This window comes from Lathamus discolor, chromosome 2 (genome assembly GCF_037157495.1).
Source record: "Lathamus discolor isolate bLatDis1 chromosome 2, bLatDis1.hap1, whole genome shotgun sequence".
Taxonomy (NCBI): domain Eukaryota; kingdom Metazoa; phylum Chordata; class Aves; order Psittaciformes; family Psittacidae; genus Lathamus; species Lathamus discolor.
Genome location: NC_088885.1, coordinates 95306142 through 95328641, shown reverse-complemented (window position 1 = coordinate 95328641; position 22500 = coordinate 95306142). Strand labels below are relative to the sequence as shown.

The following is a 22500-nucleotide window of genomic DNA, read 5'->3' as shown; positions in this document are numbered from 1 at the left end:
CTGCGGTGTTTTGCGAATGGAAGTGTCACATTACAGGGGCTGCAGGTAAATAAAGGTGGGATAAGGCATCGACGCTGCCGAAATCTTCTTAGCGCTTTAGATCTGGATGGAATGTGTATCCAGAAAAGGTTTCCACTTGGAAGCTTAAGAAATGTGATTCATCCCCTCCCCCATCCCGCTCAGATCGGCTGAGGGAGGGAGGGGGAAGAAAGGAAAGAAAGAAAGGGAAAAAAAAAAGAAAAAAAAGAAAACTCTCACTTGCTTTTCTATCTGCCCAGCACCTTTTCAGGGCGAACTTTGTTATTCTTCACCTTGTAAGGAAATAGAACAAATAAATGCAAAGTGCACGTTACCTGCAATGGTGATTTGAAGGGGGGGAGAGAAGGAGGAAGGAATAAAAAAAGGGGGGGGGTGAATAGGAAGAAGAAAGGAAAGGAAAGGAAAGGAAAGGAAAGGAAAGGAAAGGAAAGGAAAGGAAAGGAAAGGAAAGGAAAGGAAAGGAAAGGAAAGGAAAGGAAAGGAAAGGAAAGGAAAGGAAAGGAAAGGAAAGGAGAAAGAGAAAAAAAGAGAAGAGAAAAGAAAAGAAAAGAGAAAATGAAAAAGAAAAAAGAGAAGAGAAAATAAAAAATAAAAGAAAAAAGAAAAGAAAAAAGAAAAGAAAAGAAAAAAGAAAACAAGAAAAAAGAAAAAAAAAGAAAAGAAAAGAAAAGAAAAGAAAAGAAAAGAAAAGAAAAGAAAAGAAAAGAAAAGAAAAGAAAAGAAAAGAAAAGAAAAGAAAAGAAAAGAAAAGAAAAGAAAAGAGAAAAGCCACCGAGGAGGGGCAAAGTTGCAAGACTGGGAGGAGAGCTTTGTTCCTCATCTGCAAAGTTCCCGGTGCAAGGATGAGCAGGGTCCTGTGAACGCCATTAATTATGCACAGTTCTGATCAGTAAATGCCAATCCCTTACCACGCGATTCCTGCTTCTGCGTTGGACATTGCCCATTTTTCTGATGGTTTATTAAGTCACTTCAGTAGGCAACCTTTCAAAGCCCCTTTTAATTTACACATTCACACACACACACACACCCTTGTGCAAGTAAGCTCGGACCAGAGCTGCTACACTAAGCTACTTAGCTTGAAAATCAGTTTAGTGAAGGTCTGGGAGATTCTGGGTTTATTTCCCCCATACAAGACCTATAGCAGGAGCTTAATAACAAAAGTGCGAAAAGAAAGAAACTGTACGGAAAATTACAAACATCAGCAGCAGCTGCCAGAAGCACCAGGAAAATCTTTCCTTAAACCCAAGACCCAAACAGTCAAAAAGGTTGGTGTGATCAGACCCATTATCCATAAATTAGCTTGAAATTGTTAAGAGATGGGACAAACTAGTGTTGTAATTTTTTTTAAGGTAATTTTAACCATAAGGCAGGGAAAAAATATTTTTACTCCTTTTTTTTTTTTTTTTTTTTTTTCCCTTTTCCCCCCTGAGCTTTAGTTGCTCGAATACCTCCTTAACTTTCGGAAAAACCTAACAAAAAGGAGTGCGATGCCAGCTCATTAGATGAATGACGCTTTAAAAGAAGATAAACAGTCACATAGTAAAAAAGAGTTTGGGCTCAGGGTGAAAAGCAGAGGCATCTTCCCGATGGAAAGCGGACGCACATCTTAAAACAGGAGGGAGAGGAATCTATAGCAGCGCCGGGTATAACGTGATTATACCTAAGGTAATCGCTTAAAATAAATTGTATACTGTTTAAAGTAAATCAACCTAAATGGCCAAGCTCCTATAATTCAAAGATCATTGGACGTATCAACTCCTCCTTTCTTTGAGAATGAGTTTGCTAATCCGTACAGTTTTCTTAGGGCAATGCGTCCACCGCCAAGAGATTTTCTCTTTATTATTAACAAATCAGTTTAGATAGGGGTCCGATAAGAAATGCAAATCCAGACATAGGGGTCGCTGCTTGGCCGAATTTTAACTGAAGGCTGGTTCTGCGGGAGCTGACTGAAGGGTCTGTCTGCGAAGTGGATATGTGAAGCTTTAACACTGACTCTACTAAAAAAAATGAAGTCAGTGATTTTGATCTGCTCCAGATGTCCTAAGAGTGGATATTGCAGTGCTGGGAATCCGCATCAAATATCTGAGGGCACTGATGGTAATCAGCACAACACATCAGCCAGGGGGGACTGGCAATTGTGATAACCTGCTGCAAATGTGCAGGGCTGGAGATGGCAGTGATAAACCGCTGAAAATTTCTTCAGATGAAGATGACAAAGATGTTGAAAGGAGACACCTAACTATGGGGAGAATGGGATACTAAGCAGAGCACAGGCTGAGAGTGGAGTTCACGTATTTACTAGTCTACGGTTCATCCGTGTAATTGCCACGGAGATACGCGCGTTTGCACGGCGCCCCTGCACGCAAACACGCGCGTATGGACCTGCTAGTCAGATTCGGGGGTTATGCAGCATTGATAAAAAGATCTACCGAAAGAAAGGGCAGCTTAATGACTAAAGCACCTTGTTTGTAGCTTGGGAAGCAAAGTTTTCATCTAATTCAGTAACTGCTTTGAGACATCCTGGTAACGACTTCTTTTGCAAATCCTCTCCTGATTTTCAGCTCGCACCGGTAACAGACGACGAAATTTAAGATGAGCTCTCCAGTTAATAGTCTGTTTCAATTTTCTTTCCTGTGGAAAGAATGTGCGGGGGATGGAGTGGAGGGAAGTGACAAAAAATAGATTATCCGTATGCTGCTAATTTTCTGGCTGTTCTCAGCAGGTAGTTTCACTGTTTTGTTTTTTTTGGTGTTTTTTTTTTTCTCTCCCTCTTCCCTGTCTTTTTTTTAATGTGTAAGTTTAAAATAACCCTACCATGTTAAGTATCAATCCTATACAATTTAATGATACATCTGTGCGGGACTGAATCCATTAATTTAATATATCTCGCCTAGGTTCTAATTATTCACTGACTGTCGACTATTTGGATCAGTTGGCTGAGTTTTCATTAAGTGTATTATATCTGATGTGGCATCGGGCCGTGTTTCATTTGACGACACGTACTTTTTTGGGGGTGCAGGACCTTGGCGCTTGTATCCTCCCGCCGGCCACCCGCGTCCAGGCCCCGTCGCCTCCGTGCGCCCGTCCGTCCTGAGCTCTTCTCATCAGCCCTGATTTATGAGCCTTGTTAAACACTCATTATTACTTTGCACCTTTTTTCCAGCAGGGTCTGGGAAACAACCCCACTTTGTGACAACAGGGCATGTGTCAAACAATTATAGGCGGAGAGGTGATGTAGCTGTGGAGCACCAGATTCCCCCCTCCTCCCCTTCACGTCGAACCGAGGAACATTTCTGTTAAAACAAGGTAAATACATATATATATTAAAAAAATAAAAATGAAAATAAAAATCTTACTCTCTCTTTCCAAATTTATTTCACAGCAACAGCAGGCTTCAGACCTCTGACCGTGCAAACGAATGGGTTGGCTTGTCCAAATAAACACAAAGTTGAAATCAGGTATACCTGGTTGATTCCCTAAACGTGAACATGCATACATCCATAACACAAGAAGGAATTAAAGCCTGAGCAGATACAGAGTTTGACTGTACTCAAGTTAACAGCTAATAAGATGTTTACGAAGATTATTTTATTCAGGGACAGAAAGAGCATTTGAAAAAGAAATTATGGTCATGTCCCTCTTTCTCTCTCTCTCTTTTTTTTTTTTTTTTTTTTTGTTTTATTAAATTAAGAGAAATGGATTTTTTCCCCCTTGATAGCCTTGCGGTGACTTTTTATTTATCCTTTACCAGTCCACCTCAGTTGCAACTTACGTTTATTTCTGATAGCAATGAGAATACACAGATGCTCTCTGACATAGCGCTTTTGCAAATGAATTGTTAAAGCTGTGCACACGGGCCTATAGGAACAAGCTCACACATCTATAGAATGAATCATCTGCCTCTCTCTGCATTTATCTGTCTGTCCGTCTATCAATCTATCTATGAATATTTTATGGATCTGAACTTAATTAACAAAATAATTTCCATTTTGTCTCCAAAAATGATCAACAGCAATTATGTGAGATTTTTAAGGTTTACAATTTTATGTCACCAGACTGTTGCTCGGGGGCAGAGGCACAATTGCCGTGCCAGCTGCAGTTGTATTTATTTGTTTTTCTGTCTTGTTCCTGTAGGGCTGCATTATGCAGTTTTTAATTAGTTTGTGTTTGTATTTCACCCGTCCCAAATCAATGCCATCCTGGAGCAATGCAATGTAAATTCCTGCAGTACAGGTGTAGCTGCTAGCTCTGGAACACTAGGAAACTCATGTCTTACAAATGAAAGCAGTGAATGCCATTCAGCCAAACTGTCAGCTTTAAACAGCCAAGAGGAAGGAGATCAAAGCAGAGAGCAGGAACTTCTACTCTCCAGATTAGTCTTTATGGTTTGAACGCCTAATGCTATTAAAGGGAACCAGGACATACAGCACATCGTTGGCTACAAAGTTACTTCTAATTTTGCTAAACTCCTGCCTTATTTTTGGCCAGCATAAGCCTTCAGAGCATTTCAAGATGCACTGTTTCCTTTGAGGCCTAGTAGCTACTCATCTGAAATTATGCAGAACTAATACCTTCAGAGACACATTTCTGTTTGTGCACATATTTATATAACTTATCGCCTTTTGAAAGATAATTTTGATTTCCTCCTAGGTTCCACAAAGTCTTTTAATAGAACTCGTGGCAATAAAACCTGAAATTCTAGTATCTCCAGACATGAAAAGTCCCTTTATGTTGTGTTTGGTGTCTCTTCTTTCTTGAAATGACCTCTGTACGGTGGTGTATAAATCTATTATTCCAGTCACTGGGGAATTCTTTTAAAGCTTTTTTTTCTTTTTTTTTTTTTTTTTTTTGTCAGGAATAAGAGATCGTTCATCTTGAAGTAGGCCACATAGAAATTATGATTCAACAGCAGTGTATATTTAATTAGAGTAATCTCACTTGAATTTAATTACCTAATGAATTATTTGTTTAAAAGGTAAAACGGCTTGTTTGCCAAGTACAGTGCAACCCACTGATAAGAACTTCCGTTATAAGAACATTAATATTTAAAAAAAAAAACATTTTATGGTTTTATATTTTAACTCTTTGGTTCTGACAGCCATCGGTGGGTACACTGAGCCCACCGCGATCAGGGCTCCCATCCACCGCGTCCCTTTGCCTCCCTGCAGCGAGTCTCCGGCCGCCACCGACTCGCGTAAGTAACGCGCCCCACCGCGCCGCACCGCGCGGCGGGAGCGGAGGGTGGGGTGTCAGGGGCGGAGACACAGGACACGGGAAGCTCTGCAGGGTAAATTTCGACGAGAAACGGCGGTGCCGGAGCGACTCGGAAGCGGCGATGAGGCCGCCCGGCTGCGGCAGGGAGAGAGGATACGTGCCGCTCCGCGCACCGCGCACCGCCGGGCAGCCGCCACTCCCGAAGCTGCTCCCCAGGGCTGCTGTCCCTCCGCGCAGCGTCGTGCATGGAAGAGGTCCTGGTCAGGAAGGTGTCAAAGCGGGGAGCGTCAGGCTGCAAACCCGTCATCTTCTTTCTTTGATTTTAATTGTTTTTACTTTCTTCCTTTCCCCGCAGCCTTATGGACAGTGCAACTAATGGCTGTCCTCTGATTATTTATGTTTCTTCGGCCAAGGCAACAAAAACTGACCAGACTCTACCCTTGACCTTTCTCCTCGGTTCCCAAGTTTTCCAGCTACCTCATTGTTTGTCTCCAAGACACAAGGCGCACACACAGTGCTGAGCTGCAATACTTGTCAGGAGAATCGTCTGCAAGCACCACAGCTCTAGGATTAGCTGCCTAAAAAAAAAAAAAAAAAAAAAGCTATTTTTTAATGCAGTAATGGGAAGTTCTCCTTGATGTATTCAACCGCAGAAACACTAAGTAAAAAAAAAAATCCTTTTTTAAAATTTTACTTTGGGTATTTTATTTATTTATTTTCCCTTTTTTTTTTTTTTTTTTTTTTTTTTTTTTTATTCTGAGCTGGGAACTCTCGAAGGTACCTCTCGAAGGTACCACTGTGCGGCTATGTGTCGCTCGGACCCAGAACTTTCGGCTCGCTCTCCTCCCTTCCCCGAACATAACGAGGACATCGGCGAGGCCTGGACCTCCCTATCCCCACCCCGCAGTGATGCTGTGGCACCAGGCAGATCACTGTCAAGAGTACGGAACAGGCATTAACACGTCTTTGGAGGTGGCGAAGGTGATCAGGGTATGCCAAAAAGGAAGGGGGCATTTCTTCCTTACTTTCATTTGGTAGGTAAGAACCTACCAAACATTTCTGCTTGCGAAGCATCAGCAAGGGGGAAAGGGAAGAGTGTGTATACTTAAGCCGTGGGCAGGGAGGGTAGAAGGAGAAGCAAGCTTAAAACTGAGTTTCACGGATATTGAGGCATCAGTTCGAGCCAAAGCCGTGTTTGGGGGACCTTAATAGGTGGCACTTAAGTTCCCACTCGGGCAGACCTGCAGCACCACTAATGAGCCCCTGGGTGCACAGACGCATCGGATACACATAGCTGGAGATGTACCCACGCTTCCAAACACCGAACCCGCCTGCTCGGCAGGGAATTCTCCCCCTTCAACCCCCGCGGCCAGTCAGGAGATGACCCGCCGGTTTCCCAGCTGATGTGCGGCACTCGCAGCCCCCGGGACTCCTGGTGCCGGGTTTCGCGCAGCCGCCCGCTCCTGCAGCGCTTCCGACGTCGACTTTGGGAATTAAGATGGGCTCGCTGCAGTTTCCACTGCAGTTGACTTTGTTGCAGACGGGCCGGCTCAAGTCCTCAGCCAGCTGCAAGACAGCTTGCGCAGCTACGCGCCAGCGCAAGGGGGGCTCGTGTCGTGGGGCTGCGCGGAGAAAGCCCTCGGGAAGAGAGTCCTCATTTAGATGTATTTTTTATTTCTCCCCTACCCGCATGATTCTTGGAGTCTGCTGAAGAGAAGCAGCTTTATGCAAAGGTCGCACAAGCTGCTGGCACTGTGGCAGTTTACCCTCACCTAACTCCTGCTTCTTGGTGCCGGAAATGTTTGAGTCTGATGTCTCTCTTGCACTTCCAGGTCCAGAACCTAACAGTAGCCTCGGATGCGTTAGAGCGAGAATGGCCTATTGACTTCGGAAAATCTCAGACCTCACAATTATATTAAAAATGTTTAAGACATTCAAAGCTGAGACTGCAGTCATTTTCAGAACCTACAGCAAACTTGTCACAATATCTCACTGTTCAGAGGCACATAAATACGTTGGTTTCCTCTACTCTGTGTCATTTTCACACCGGATTATTAGAATCCACTGGCAACTCCATTGAAATGTTTGTAATGGCTTTAGGATATTATGGGAGTTATAGATCTGTAGGACTGGCGTTTTAATTCTTGAGGGCCCTTGCTTTTCTTGAAGTTATGAGTGCAGTTGCCACAGCACATTTACATAACGTAGTTTACTCCATTAATTCTGGTAACTAAATACATATATTAACAGAGCGTATTTGTCTGTGTGTTTTTATTCTTACCTCCTTTGGAAGATGCATGCATTTCCACTGTATTATGACCGATAAAGCACAGCTGTTTAATTTCAATCATGTAGTTATGGTAGGACAAACTATTAAATAAGTATTAGACTGGAAGTTGTTGAATTAAAATTCCTCACAAAAGCTCCTCAGATTCTTTTTAATATTCTATAAACAGTATAATTTACAATGTCCTTCTGTACCTCCTACATCTTTCTTCTAACACTTCAGCATTAGTAGAAGTTGATGTATTTTCTTTCTTTGCTTTCTTTTCTTCTTATATAGTCACTCTTTTTGCTAATGTAATTGTCAAGTATCCATTGATGTGTGCTGCATTTTAATGATGACTTTTTGTTTTATCCAATACAACTTTTTAATAAAATAGTTTGGATCACATTTTAAGGACAGGTGTAAACTGTTGCTATCTTTTTAATGCCTAATATGGACCTGGGAAAGATTTTTTGCCTTTGAACAGATGGGCGCTCAAGCCAGCCTATATGTTTTTATGCATTTACACACTTATATATATTTTTTACTTTACTTTAGGCTTACTGAATTGTAATTAGCTTCCCCTTTTGCTTCTTTCCTCTACATTAATATGCTAAAGTCAACGAGGCCCATCTCTCTCTTGTATTTGTTCTTTCTAATAACACAGGAGTATATTTGAATGGCAACACAGTTTGAGCTTGGCCTGTATCAAACAGCACTAGTCCATTGAAACCATTGCATCAGGGTAACAGTGAAACCAGAAGTAAATTGGATTTTTAATAATAATAATAATTTGAATGAAAACATTTCTGCTGAAACACAATATTATGAGAAAATCCTTCATAGGTGGTGCTTAGAACAAATATCGTTTGGTGGACTAATAATGGAGCTTTTCTTAACATTTCTTAAGAGTTAATCATGTCCTCCACTGAATTTTTGGTCCAGATGCTGTAAGAAACAGGAAACTAGACTTCTTAAATTTTTTTAAGACTGGGTCTTTGTGGTACTTAAATCACTGTAGCAATGAGTGGAACTTAGTGTGCAATCACCAGCCGCGTCATCGTACTCCACAAGTAGCACTGAGTTTATTGATTCACTGCAGTTCTTCCCCCCTTCTCAAACTGCTGTTCCACATCTCAATATGTTTCATTTTACTTATGCATGATACTTCACTGACAAAGATAGCAATTTTTAGGATTTTGCCTGGGGCTGTGAACACTCAAATAGTATTGATAATATCAAATCCACTGTTAATTCTTCATGCATAACTGCATGAAGACTTAACAGACTTAACATAGACTGCTTCAATTTACAAGACATTTTATACACTATGGATAGCTATAGTTTTCTTTTTTCCCCCATGTGTATTCTACTGTTTCCTCATATGTTTTGCATTGCTCATAGACAAGATAAATTTTAGAAGTCTAAGTCATGATGTTCAGAGACTTACAGACATTATTAAGAACAGTAAGGAGTTATGAGCATTTATAAACACAACAGGCCCAAATTAAGACCCTCAGTTTGGCAGCTGGAAGCTTTCTGGGATTAATTACTACACACAAAGAGAAAACATGCAAGGAACTGTGTACCAAATATATTCTGCACCCTCAAGTTAAAAAGGCTATCAATAAGTATAGGTAGTGGAGCCTGAATTGAAGCTTTTTATTCTGATCATCTATGTCTATAAGCTCAAATATTTAACACTTACATGCTTTTTGAATGGCATGGGATACTCAAAGACAGATACAAAACAAATCTAAGCTGAGATGATGCTTTGAAGGCAAGGAAAATTAAAGGCTATATCCTGCAGAACTAGACTGATAATGTGGACGGAAATATTTGCTTTTCTGTTTCATCTTCTATTTCTTTCCCCAGCTTTTCCTCGAGGGTCAGAGAGTTAGACAACAACATGTTCATTCAGTAGTTCACAGGTATTTTTTCTCTCTCTTGCCTTGTCTCAGGCCAACAAGTGCAAGCATTTGCAGTAGTTCATACTGTGATGGCATCACGGCTGTAATTGCACTAACCCAGAACACTGTTGCCATAAACATTTCTATACGAACCTTAATAATTCTAATGCCTTGCAGAAGCAGTCTTGGTGCAGTTGCTTTGATGTAGTAGATACTGCCAGCGTAATTCACAATAATCTTGCAATCCTTACAAAGTCTGCTCTTTGCAATTTCCTTCTACTTCACATTATTTACTTGGTCTAAACTACTTGCTGTTTCATATAGTGATGAATACCAGTTCATTTAGTTCAAATTAAATAATCTTTTCAGATATTGATTGGTGCTCTGACTAATCCTCACTTCATGAGTCCATCCTCGGACCTGTTGGGAAGTTTCCCCATAATTCAGTGCTACTGCATGGCTGAATAAACTTCTGTGTTAATACAAAAAATTTCCACCTTACAAATATGCTTGGTGTGGATTTTTTACATTGTCACAAGTTTATGCACTCTCTTAATCTACGATAAGCTCTACAGGTATAAGAAGGACTTCTCTATAAGAAACTGGAGCATTTGATGGAAAGAAGAGTGTGGTCAAGAACCTCTGACATCTCAGTTCCACTGAATGTTGCTATTGTTCATTTCCCTTGGCTCAGTCTTTTCAGCTCTGTGAGTGACCCTACATTAAAACCAATCTTGATCTTAAAGTTGTTTTCGTTAAAAGCAGCATCCCTATATTCTTTGTGTTTAACTGTACTTGGTAGTTGATAAAGATTTCAGAGATGGGGTTATCTTTCTGCACGCTTATATAATGCCCACTCCATCCGAGACCCTGAAGCCTAAGCAACAATAAAAAGAAACCATCCATTTTTCACTGATGTGCCTATTCTGCTTAAAAATTATAAGTTCAAGCAATTAGAGACTCAGGTGACCTCTCATGTAACTACAGTTTTGTGAATAATTCAGCTACCCTTTCCACACCACTAAAACTTACACTTGAAAGAGCATGTATGTATGTAAAATTGAAAAGCATTTCTGGTTTTGTTTGCCTTCGTGTTCCTAACAGTTGCTTATTAATATGAATATGTTTTGGGGAAAAATGGTGGCCTGTCGATACAAACTGACCTTCAGCCAGAGGTGATACCAAGTAGCTTTATAGTTTGTTATCTGACTGCTCACAGTGTTAGAAAAGAGTACTGGTGAACATGTGTTTAACTGGACTTCTTGCTTCTGTGCATGTAGTACTTGCACTGTTGCCGTAATAGTAAGGGAATTAATTAACACACAAATTGACCTGGAGTATTGTGTGCAGTTCTGGTGTCCTCAACATAAAAAGGACATGGAACTGCTGGAACAAGTCCAGAGGAGGGCCACGAGGATGATCAGGGGACTGGAGCACCTCCCGTATGAAGACAGGCTGAGGAAGTTGGGGCTGTTCAGCCTGGAGAAGAGAAGGCTGCGTGGAGACCTAATAACAGCTTTCCAGTACCTGAAGGGGGCCTATAGGGATGCTGGGGAGGGACTCTTTGTCAGGGACTGTAGTGACAGGACAAGGGGTAATGGGTTAAAACTGAAACAGGGGAAGTTTAGATTGGATATAAGGAAGAAATTCTTTCCTGTTAGGGTGGTGAGACACTGGAATCGGTTGCCCAGGGAGGTTGTGAGTGCTCCATCCCTGGCAGTGTTCAAGGCCAGGTTGGATGAAGCCTTGTGTTGGATGGTTTAGTGAGAGGTGTCCCTGTCCATGGCAGGGGGGGTGGAACTAGATGATCTTGAGGTCCTTTCCAACCCTAACTATTCTATGATTCTACGATTCTATGAACACTTTGTTATATTATCACTACTGTTTAGCTTTAGTTGGCAAAAGTAGAAATGGAAGAATAAAGGTAAGAAAGAAAATAAAAAAGCGTTTAATACCACCTGAAGGATGACTTCAGCCAGCTGGACACATACATGGGACAAGTGGGGATGCAGTCAAGGACATGGAGAGGTAGATGAAGACATTTCAGGGGCCACTTTTCAGTTCAGGACCTGACCCTGAGAAGTGAACAACATCCTGTTGGGGGAAAGTTACTAGTGGGGTCTTTCAGCAGTTTAGCTTAGGAGCTAAGACAGTGTGTACCCTTAGGAGGTTTGCACATTGGGTGGAAGAGGCTCTGTAACTGGAGGGCAGGCTGTTATTCAGAAGGATGTCGATACGTTGCAGACACCTGGAGTTCAGCAGGAATCTCATGAGGTTCAGTAAAGGTGAATGTAGAGTCCTGGCCTTGGTCTGGGAGGATATCCTCTTTTCACTCAGGCTTGGTATCAACTGGTTGAAAAGCAGCTTTGTGAAAAAGAATCTGAGGGCCCCAGTAGATAACAGAGTGAACAGGAACCAACAGTGAGCAGCATTTTCAGTGAAGAAGACCAGCTGCATACTGGACAGTGATGAGTGTAGCCAGTAGGAAGGAAGTGACTATTAATAAGGTGGGTGTCAGTGTCTTTTCCCACAGAACAAGTGATGGGACAAGAGGAAATGACCTCAAATTGAGCCAGGGAAGGTTTAGAAAAAGTTATTCACTGAAAGGACTGTCAAGCACTGGGGAACAGGCTGCACAGGGAAGTAGCTGAGTCACCATCCCTGGAGGTATTTAAGGGATGTGTAGATGTGGAGCTTAGGGATGCGGTTTAGTGGTGGACTTGGTGGTGTTAATGGTTGGACTAGACAATCTTTAGGGTCTTTTCCAACCTGAATGGTTGCATGATTCTATGATTCTTTTCTATTTAGCACCTGTGAGACTCCATATGAAGGACTCTGTCCATTTTTGAGCTTCCCAGTGCAAAATAGGTATTGACATGCTGCAGTCTGTGTTTTGGAGGGCTACCAAGATGATTAAAAGCCTAGAGCAGATGATGAGGAGACTGGGAGAATTGTGCTTGTTAAGCCAAGAAAAACTGTGTAATGGATAGATCTTATTGCTACCTTCACACACTTTTTGATAAAGTGTGTAATCAATATGGAAACACTCCTTTTAGAGTGTCAGGATAAGAAGCAGAAGACACAGGCTGCTATATGGGAAATTATGATTAGCTATATAAAAAAAGAGGAGAAGGGGACTGGCCCACAAAAGAAAAGTAGGCCAAAAGTGTCCAGACAGACTATGGACTCACTGTCCTTTAAGATAACAAAAATGAACTGGACAAGGCCCAGAGGATTCTGACATAGTTCAACTTGCTTTGAGAGGAATGTGGAACTAGATGGCCTCCAGAGATCCTTTCCAACCAAGGATTTTATAGTAGTTGAACTCATAGCAATGTAAGAGTGGAGTTAAGATCCTTTCCCGTGTTACAGGGGCATCTGTGGCAGCCTATAAAATATGTGGCTGAAATGTACGCTGCAGTAATTTGTCTACAGATTGATTACAGGTACATTTATTTCACAGCTTTAAATTCTCATCAGAATGCACTGCGTAACAGCACCGATGCTTCTGTCTCTTATGGGTGTATAGTACAGCTTATATATAGCTGTGATAGCTAATAAGATGCTGTCTGATATAGCAAACAAGCCATATGAGTAAGCTACAGGGATCTCACAAGCACTTTGCTATCTTTCAGAAAGCCATTTCTGTGTCCAGGAAAGAGTGGGGAGGAGGGAGAAAGGCGAGAGACCTGAGGAATGATCATCATCCAGGTAGCTAACTGGCTTTCCAACCTGGCTGGTGCTTCAATGGCCTGCTCCAGGGGACATATAAGAAGTAGACTTGCATATAAATGTGCAGGATACCAGTGTGAGAAAGCAGAGCCACCAGTTATTATCATGTATTATACTTCTGAGGATTATTTGTCTGAGTACACAAGTAAGGGTATTTCCTAGCTGAAGAGCTTTTGTCTGGCCAGGCTACTATGATTCAGCTTTCTTGGCTTGTGATGTCCCAGGAGAGCCCCTTGGCCCATTCCAAGATTAAGATCCTTTGTCACTTGTTACAAAGTAACAAAAAGCAAGGACACTGAATGTAAAGTACATAGAGGGGGGAGCAGGGACGGCTTTAAATGGGTTTTGCAGTGTTGAAATGGAAGTGTTCTCTGACCTTTCTTAATCCTACTTATTTATGAAATAACAAGTACTGCTAAATAAAAGAGATATTCTTAATTGTGGAATTAACTGTAATTATGTGCCATTCTGTAATATTTCATGATTTTGTAATTGCTTAAAGTGTTGATATTTAGTGAACATAATTTACAGTAATTCCTTTATTCTTTCTTTGCCTAACAAATAATCATCCTTGTAACAGGTAATAGAATTGTGAACCAAACAGAACTGTACATGTAAGTGTCCCACATATTTCTATTTGTCTTTTGTTTCAGTAGGAATCCAAAACAAAGTTAATCTGATCAACAGGGATCAATAGAAAAGTGAGTGAAGATTTGTATTTCTTTGAAGACAGTGAAGGCAGTGATATAATCCTCCTAAACAATGAAGGCCTTTAATTCAGAGTTTTGAACACTGAAAGGCATTGTGAAGTGGGATTTGCAGTGTTTCTGGTTTTAATTTAAACCGTACAAGCAGGTGCAGTAACGGGAGGTGAATTACTGTTAAATTGTTGCAATACTATAAGACAAAACCCACAGAAAAGTCCTAGGCCAGAGTCGTTAATAACTGGAATAGTAAAAAAAAGTCTTAGAAGAGCTTCCTTCTGACTTTCTCATGTTCCCACACCCAGTTTTAATGTATGCTTTCTTTGTTTGTGATTGCCTTACGTGAAGGACAGCTACTTACTTGGGACCCCTGTACCCATGTGGGCTGGCCACCTCTGGAAGCAACATCAGCCAGTTCTTCAGCCTCCTGATACTTGGTGACCTCACTTGAAATCAGTGGACTGGGCTGCAGAGGGCCCTCCTGTGAATTTTTGGGGCTGAGGAATGCCTTAAGACAATGTGGGACAGGTTCACCACCATGAGCCACAGGTGGTTGGTTCATCAGGCAGGTAACACCAGCTAGCTAGGCAGGACTTACCAGCCAGGACTATGTCCCATCCATCCTGAGTGAGAGGAACAGGGCAGGCTCAAAGGTGGCAGCGGGGGTCAACTGAGAATACTTGGTAGTGAGGCAAGTCCATGGAATATAAGTTGGTAAAGCAGGACCAGGTCTGGTGGCAGCAGCCAGGGTCCTACCCAGTCCAGTGACCACCAGACAGATCTCTGCAGTGAGGTGGCAGGTCTGAGGTCAAGCTGGGAAATAAGTCCATGGGTTACGGTCCAGCCCAGCAGAGTGCATGGTCAGGTATGGCTGTGATGGACTTGGAGACAGGCATACCTATAGCATAGCTCTTACAGGGACTGATGGTCCCAGGCTGAGCAGAAATGGGACTGTGGATAGGGAGGGGAGGAAGAGTGGAGGTGTGGCACCCAGCTGGGGCTATTAAAGCCTGTAAGTGCCCTTGGGGCCTTGATAAGCATATGGGACAGGGTCTAATTAATCTGAGACCAGGAGTAGTAGGGGGATCTTTGCTGGAAGGTACAGTGTTGGAGAAGACAGGATGCAAAGAGGGCCCCTCCAGCTTGTGTTAAGGCACTAAACCAAGCTGGCCAATGTAGAGCACAAAAGACTCAGATTACGTTGAAGCTGATGGCAGTGCTTTTATGGACATCAGGAGAAGGATGTTTTCATTCTCTACATTTCCGTCTACAGCCCAGGCTTGTGAAAACACAGTATGTAGTAAAACACCTGTTGTCAGTCATCATTAATTTGTTCAGGGTGAAAAGAGTGATTTCATAGCATTCTTTTTCTGACTTCTTTCTCTTCTGATTCTCTTACTTCATGTTCATTTAGAGTCTATTTGGAAAATATTAATATTAAATAATTATATTCAATATTTTTGTTCAATATCTGTTACAGAAGGAATTGGGGATTGGTGGATTGTTCTTTGTGCCTTGATTATTCACTTTTCTTTCAGTCTTTCCTTTTCTTGTAATGTGAGAGGATGTTCAACTTTTGAACCTTGGGTTAAAATGTTTGTCTTGGCCCTAAGCTGAACTTGCTGATTTCACTGGTTTATTTGGTTTGTAAAACCTACAAACGTATAGATGGGCAAAATCAGGCTTATTGTGGGTTCACAACTTTAATAACAATGACTGCAATCACTGTGAAGACCATTTCAAATGTATTTAGTTCTCATGTTGTCTTTGGAGTTTTCTGTCTACCTGTAAGAAAAAAAATACTGTCCTCCAACCCACCAACCTCCAGGAACTCAGGGACCCACAACCATCAAAGCTGTTGCAGAAGACTGGTTTCATGGCACTGGGGGGAGAGGCATGATGCCAGAGTGTTGGTCTTATCTTCAAATAACATCTCCCTGAATAGGGTCCTCTTTGTTTCAGGAGCCAGGGGTGTGTTTTACATGCACTGTTCATTTATGTGAATTCACTATTCATAGATGCATGTTCAGAGGTACTAAGGATTGCACTAATTGCCTAAATAAGATTTGAAATTTAACAGATAGTGATGTTCAATAACATAATTTTCTTTGACAAAACCAGCATAGGTAGTGCTGCCCTAGTCTGCTAGCAGTGGAAACTAGAGTTGATTCAGAAGTGCAAGAATGAGATTCTAAGAGCATAAAAAATTAAAAAGTGCTATTTATCATTATTTCAGTGCCACCGACTTGTTATTTTTATTGTTCTTCAGAATAATGGGATTTATTAAAGCAGTTTATCCTCAAGTCACATAATACATATTGTGCATGAAGAATGAAGAGGATTCTAAATAGCAAGAGATAAAAAAGCACCTTAAATTTAACAGAAATATACAGCAAGGAGACCTACACTTCAAAAACTATCCAATTTCTACCTGGAGCAAGCAGAAAATAAGTGCGTATGGAAAAAAAACCAAAACAAACTAGTTATTAAAACCACTCAAATAGAGATATTTGGATAGCTATTGATGTGCTCAAATGAAAGAAGATGATTGTGTGTATGAAAGGTTTTCAACAGCTGTCTTTGGAATCAAATAAAGAATTAGATAAACATCATGGCTGCTATGCATCTGGGATATATACACCAACACTCACTAGTCACAAACTGCTAAATGGTTGTTGGACACCTGAAATTCTATTGATTATTAAAGCTCAATAGTGTCTGAAAGACTTGTTCAAAAGAATAGGCAAGCAAACAAGCAATTACATGGTATTGGGACTCTTAGCATATACAAAATTCACTACAATAAGAGTAAACATTCTGACTAGATAAATAACCTTAGCTCAATATGGCAGTAGCCATAACAGGAAACCTTTCAAATGTCAATTACATAAAATTAAGGATGATACAGGGAAAAGAGTATTGTAAATCAGACAGCAGGAAATTTCAAGGATCACAAATTCTTGCCTAATATAAATTATGGCAATAAACTCTAGCATGGATTGTTTCTTTTATAACAATGGTTACCAAGAAAATAGGAAAAGTGAGCTAAAATTCCAGGACATTTAAATCATAGTAGTTCCTAGAAGTTTAATTGTTTTATTTCATTTCCAGCTTGCAGGAAAATGAACACAAGCAGTAGATAAACTATTTGACTGTGTAAGTTAATGTCTGCTTAGATTCTGTGTAAAGTCAGCAAACAACAGTCAATCGTGACATACATTCATGTAACAGGAATGCCATTGAACACTGTGGAAAGATACCAGGATAAAACTGGCATGTGAGTCAATTTCAGTGCTTGGCAGAGGTTTTTGTCCCCTGGATCTTCTCATTATTACAAAATACTCAAAGAAAACTGCCTAAAAGATGAGAATAATAATTAAAAAAGAAATAAAAAAAAAATTAAGATTGTATCCCAGAGTACAGTACCTTCCTTTTCACTCACTGAGTTATTAGTCATCTCTCAGATGGCTTAACAGGGATGGACATTGTACTCTAACCCTGGTCTCTGATTGTGGGGATGCCCCTATGTTGTAATTAGAGGAAAGATACTGCCTCAGAGAAAACTGTAATATAGACATGAACTGCTCTGGCTGGCATTAATCTATTTTGATATGAAGTGATCTGGCATCATAGGAAGCCAAAGGAGATTTTCTTCCTGTGGTTTACAAACAAAAGAAGAGCCCTGCAAGACTACAGCAAAACACAACTCCAACAATGCTTATAATTTGGCCTGGAATTGTTGCCACAGTACCTGCAGGCAAACTCATGCAATGCAAAATACCACTAGTGAATTTCAGTTCTCTGCAGAAGGCAGGTCATAATGAACATTGGCTAGCCATTGTGCCATTTTGACTAGTTAAATGCCAAAACAATGTTCTGCATAAAGTAACATAGGTTCCTATATATTTCTGATCAAATACTCCTAAATGAAAAATTCTTGTGTTGCATATAGCATGTTCCTGTCCTTTGAAAATAGCCACCCCTCCCCCCCCAAAAAAAAACCCCACAACAAAACAACAAACAAACCAAAACTAGATGAAAAAATTAATCTCTGTTTTTAGGATTTAAATTTCACTGCCCTTAAACTATACAAAAGGTCTTGTTCAGAAACATAACTTTAACTCTATATCCAGCTATATGAGTGTAAATAGTTTCTGCAATTTCCCCATGGAATTATATTGGCTTGGGACCAGCCTGTGAGTACTCTGTTCAAAGGGGAATGAGAATAACAAGTGTACAACTACACAGTGTCATCTGACACTGCTGACGGTGTGATACAGTTGATTAACTGTGAACATAGATTAGACAAAGGTGATGCCCCTGAATTGTTCTGTAGTTCTTCAAAAAAATGTAAGTGAAGATTTGGACCCATTATTTACTTGCCTTGCATACAAGATACTCTATTATATATCTTACTCGATATACTTTGGAGCTTCAGCTAAAGCAGAGCTGTTCCTGGAATAAGATAGAAACTTTAGTAGTAGCCCTTGCAGTAAGGCCAGAAGGAAGTATAATTTCTACAACTCATGGGATTGCTTTGTACAGGACTGGTTGTACTGGAACTTGTTGCTGCGCTGTGGCGTACGAAGTAATCTCTCGGAAGACCTGGAGTTGCGCCTTTCAACACAGCTGTTTAGATGATGGCAACATTGTCTGACACTAAGGGCACATAAAAACCTCATCTCTCATTTTCCTTTTATGTAATTGGAGCTAATGAAAGTATTACAAGGTGAACAACTTCTTTGCAGAGAGTTTGTTGCTTAGGTCCACAACATCGATAAGAAATAAGGGATTAAAATATATTAAAGGATAAATATGTAAATTTTCCTCTCCTTTTTCCAGTGTGCTTTGCTTCACTGTATCTGTCATGAGGCAGCAAAGACTTCATAGTATGGGAGGTGTTTTTTTTTTTGTGTTGTTAGTGTCAAAGAAATAGAGATTAATTAATATGAAACTTTAAATATTGCATTTAGGATGGTGGAAATGTACCACATGTTCTGCAATAAATTAGTTATTTACATTCCATTTGCCTATTACGATTCCAGGAATGCACTTCCACTAATTCTTGGATTTTGCCATCAAACACTTCAGATCAGGGCCTTGACAAAAGACAAATAAGTATTGCACAGCTGGACAGTCTTCTTTTTTTCACAAACCAAGGAATTATATTCCTAACAAGTCCTCAAGTGAGCTCATGATACTGAATTCTGCTGGCTACCCTTGACTCCTGTGTTTTCACCAAGGAACTGTGAAGAAAAATGGAAACATGTACTCCTCAAATCCCTCTGTGAATGAGCCCTGTGTCTGGGTTCCCAGTTCTCACTTGCAGACTTTGGCAAGGTTCAGTCTTCCTCCCATGTATTTTCTGATTTTATTTTAGCAGACAAAGCTGATCTGCTCTCTACTACAAATAGCTGCAGATGGTAATAATAGCTCTGGTAAGCAATCAAGGAAATGCCAAACCTTCCTTGAAATGCCCCAGCCTCTGCTGATGGGGAGGCCTGCATGCAGCACTGTCTGTCAGGGGTGTTCATTTATCATTAACCAACCAGGGAGACAACATGAGCTCAAATGCCACCAGGAAAGAGACAACAGCTCTGGTTTAAATGCTGTACATTTGTTTCAAGGAAAAATTGAGAGCAGAAAGTAGGGCTAAATGTATTAAATAAATAATTTGCTCTGAGTCAGCTTCTGCTATGTTTACTCATTCAGAAAAGTACTTTATTTAGCACCTGAATGAGCATTTCACATGAAGTGAAATATCTGAACAAGGAAAAAAAAATCAGAAATTTGCACTGTATTGTGGGAAATATCAGAAACTGCTTAACCAGGGGAGACTGTGGTTAGAAGTCTTCCAGTAACGGTGGGTAGATCACTTCATGTTAGTGTAGTCTATGCAGAAGGACTGTCTGGAGAGTTTAGTACCCAATTTCTAAGAAGTTCTCTGTTGCCTATATTCAAATGACGATTTTCAGAGGCTTAAATCGCAGCCAAGCTTGAATAAATTTTCAAAGAGACAGCAGGTTCCAGACTGGTCACTTACTACCTTCCTGCTTCCTGCTCCAAAACATATTTGAGGATAAGAGCTGACAAGCAATCAGTAAGAAGAAATGCAGATAATAAATACAAATGCAGGATAACATAGGTTATAGAGGATCCCAGAGTATCCCCAGTCCAATTTCCTGCTCAGACCAAGGTCAGCTATGGGATCAAATCAGGCTGCACAGGTATTTATCATGCTTGGTCTTGAAAACTTTCGAAAACAGAGGCTGAACAGCCTTTCAGGGAAACCTGCTCCACAGCTTGACTGTTTTGAAGATAATAAGTTTTCCTAATATCAAATCCAAGATGACATATTTTTGGCGGCTTTTGTTCTCTTGAATGACTGAACAGCTTCAAATGAAACTATTCTTTATGTAAAAGATGTGTTAATTTTCTGCACCTTGTTTTGTGTAGGATTTGATTTGGAAGGCATTTGCTAAAAACATCTATTAGTCTGGGTCTGACAAATTATGTAAACGGATATTTCGACACATAGGACCTTTGAGTACGTCTAGGTTAAGATGCAGGTAGCAGAGGTTCTGAGGATCTTGACTCTGGAGGATGTACTCAAAATCTGCAGTAGGTATCCCAGGCCTTTTGCAGCTCTTTTCCTGTTCTTAGGCAAGTAAGACTTATTTAGTAAGAACATTCACAAGTTTTGTGGGGCTGGCACTCTTAAGAGCATGTTTGTGATATGAACAAACAGAGTTCTAGAAGTGTTGACAGCTTGTGTATTTTCAGTTTTGTGATGGGAATCACATTAATGAGAACATCTGACTCAGAATGTTAATGCTTATTCTCATGTGAGATAAAACACGTAGACAAACTGATAACAGCATCACATTCATGTAGCTGATCTTTCCTCTTTTACTTTTACACAATATATTATTTCTAGGGAAAACAACAACAGCTATAAAACTTCCTCTGGACAGTTAATTAATAAATCTATATCAATTAAATTTAAACCACTGTTAACTACAAAACTAAAAGTTTAAGTCACTCAGGAATTCAATTATATATTTCATCTCCACCAGCCCCATTGTGACAAGCAATTTCTAAGGACTGCTAACAGGGGATGATAATGGAGGGTTGAAAACATTATATAGCACATGAACTCTGGTTTGTCGTTGCTACTAAACAGAGCATGAAGGATAGAGTTCATGAAATCCTGAATGAAAACATTTTAAATTCTCATGCAGCAGCCATCATGTCTTCCTTTGTACTTCCCCTCACTGTCAAATCCCTTCACAACCAGTCCTGTACACATTCTTCAGGGAAAATTGCGCTCAAACACATTTACAGTTAGAAAATGTGGTGTACCAGGTGCTTTGAAAGCAGACAGTTAATCTGACCCATCAGTCCCTGACAGGCAACCACTGCTTGGCCATTCAGCACATAAATGTCTCTGGATGCATCTGGTTTGGAGTGCAAGCAGAGGTAGGCACGGGACAGTGGAAGAGTAAAAAGTGTTGTTGTGGGGAAGTTACCTGGAGGGGAATATAGCACATACAAGGAGCTATTACTGTATGGGTGAATTATACTGGAAGCAGAAGACATGGGTGATATGAAATTACGTGGTTATGGATGAGCCATACTATAAAACAGCTACAAGCGACTTTACCTGCCTTTTCCCCAAATTTCCTTCCAATTCACTTACCAACAGTGTTTAAAGGACCCACTAAAAAAGGGTGTTGTGATTGAAGTGATAATGTTGACTGTGGTTCATGGTATTTCTTTACAAAGGCTCTAGGTTCAGGAATATATAAAATACGGTGCTTTTCTTTGTCAACCAGGAAGCATATGGCTCTCAGATGTGAAATTCAGTCCCAGTCCTGAATTCTCTTTTGGGTCAAAATTTGAGCAATATCAGTGCGATTTTGGTAATGCAAGGATTGTTAATTTACCCTCTGGATGTCTGGGCTGGCATCTTCTGAAGTGTTTATTTGGGATATAAGTTCCATAAAAAACTTTAGAGTATTCCCCCTTTCCTACGCCTATCAAATATGTTTTTTTTTTCTCCTGTGTGAAAGAAAAAGCTATCAGAAAATCACAAGCAATTAACATATTTTTAAAGTCTCAGTCCTGAAAGTAGAAATAAAACATGAAAGCTCACCCCCAGAGCATTAAAAACACCTGTAAATACCTACACATTTCATTTCTGAAATTTTTATTGTTTTTCAAGTAGGAAGAATATCTCACTTGCTCCAGTTGTCATAAATTTTAAGACACAGCCCCATCATAATGCAGCTTCCTAAAGCCTGGTCTTCTCTCCAATATTTTTCTCTCTTGCTAGTCCAAGTTACAATGTATTTTCAGACAGAAAGGCAGTAACAGACAACTGTCTTTCTGTAAAATATAGTGATGTTATTCTGTACAAATGGAATGAACCTCATTTTTTCATTTCAGATCAAAGTAGAAATCTTTTGAAGTTTAGCTATTTGATAAAAAAGGGCTTTATAACAAGCAGATATAGAAGTTAATAGGACATAGAGATATTTTATTAAATTGCAAACCATTATTAATATTGCAGTTTTAACTTGAAAGAAATATGTGAAATGACACCGGAAATTAATTAGATTATTTCATCATTCTT

The 22500-nt window shown here is 40.3% G+C and overlaps 1 long non-coding RNA gene across 3 annotated transcripts in view; it reads left to right on the top strand.

Annotated features, from left to right (window-relative positions):
• LOC136009310 (uncharacterized) overlaps window positions 1–5903 on the top strand; it is a 6632-nt gene extending 729 nt beyond the window's left edge. The window contains exons 2-4 of one of the 3 annotated variants that reach the window (XR_010610486.1): window positions 3206–3345; window positions 5138–5233; window positions 5609–5903. This is a non-coding gene — a long non-coding RNA (uncharacterized LOC136009310). Of the gene's footprint in view, window positions 1–3202; window positions 3346–5137; window positions 5508–5608 lie in introns of all 3 variants that reach the window. The other 2 variants (XR_010610488.1, XR_010610487.1) reach the window with 2 other exon arrangements.
• Window positions 5904–22500: the final 16597 nt, after the last annotated feature.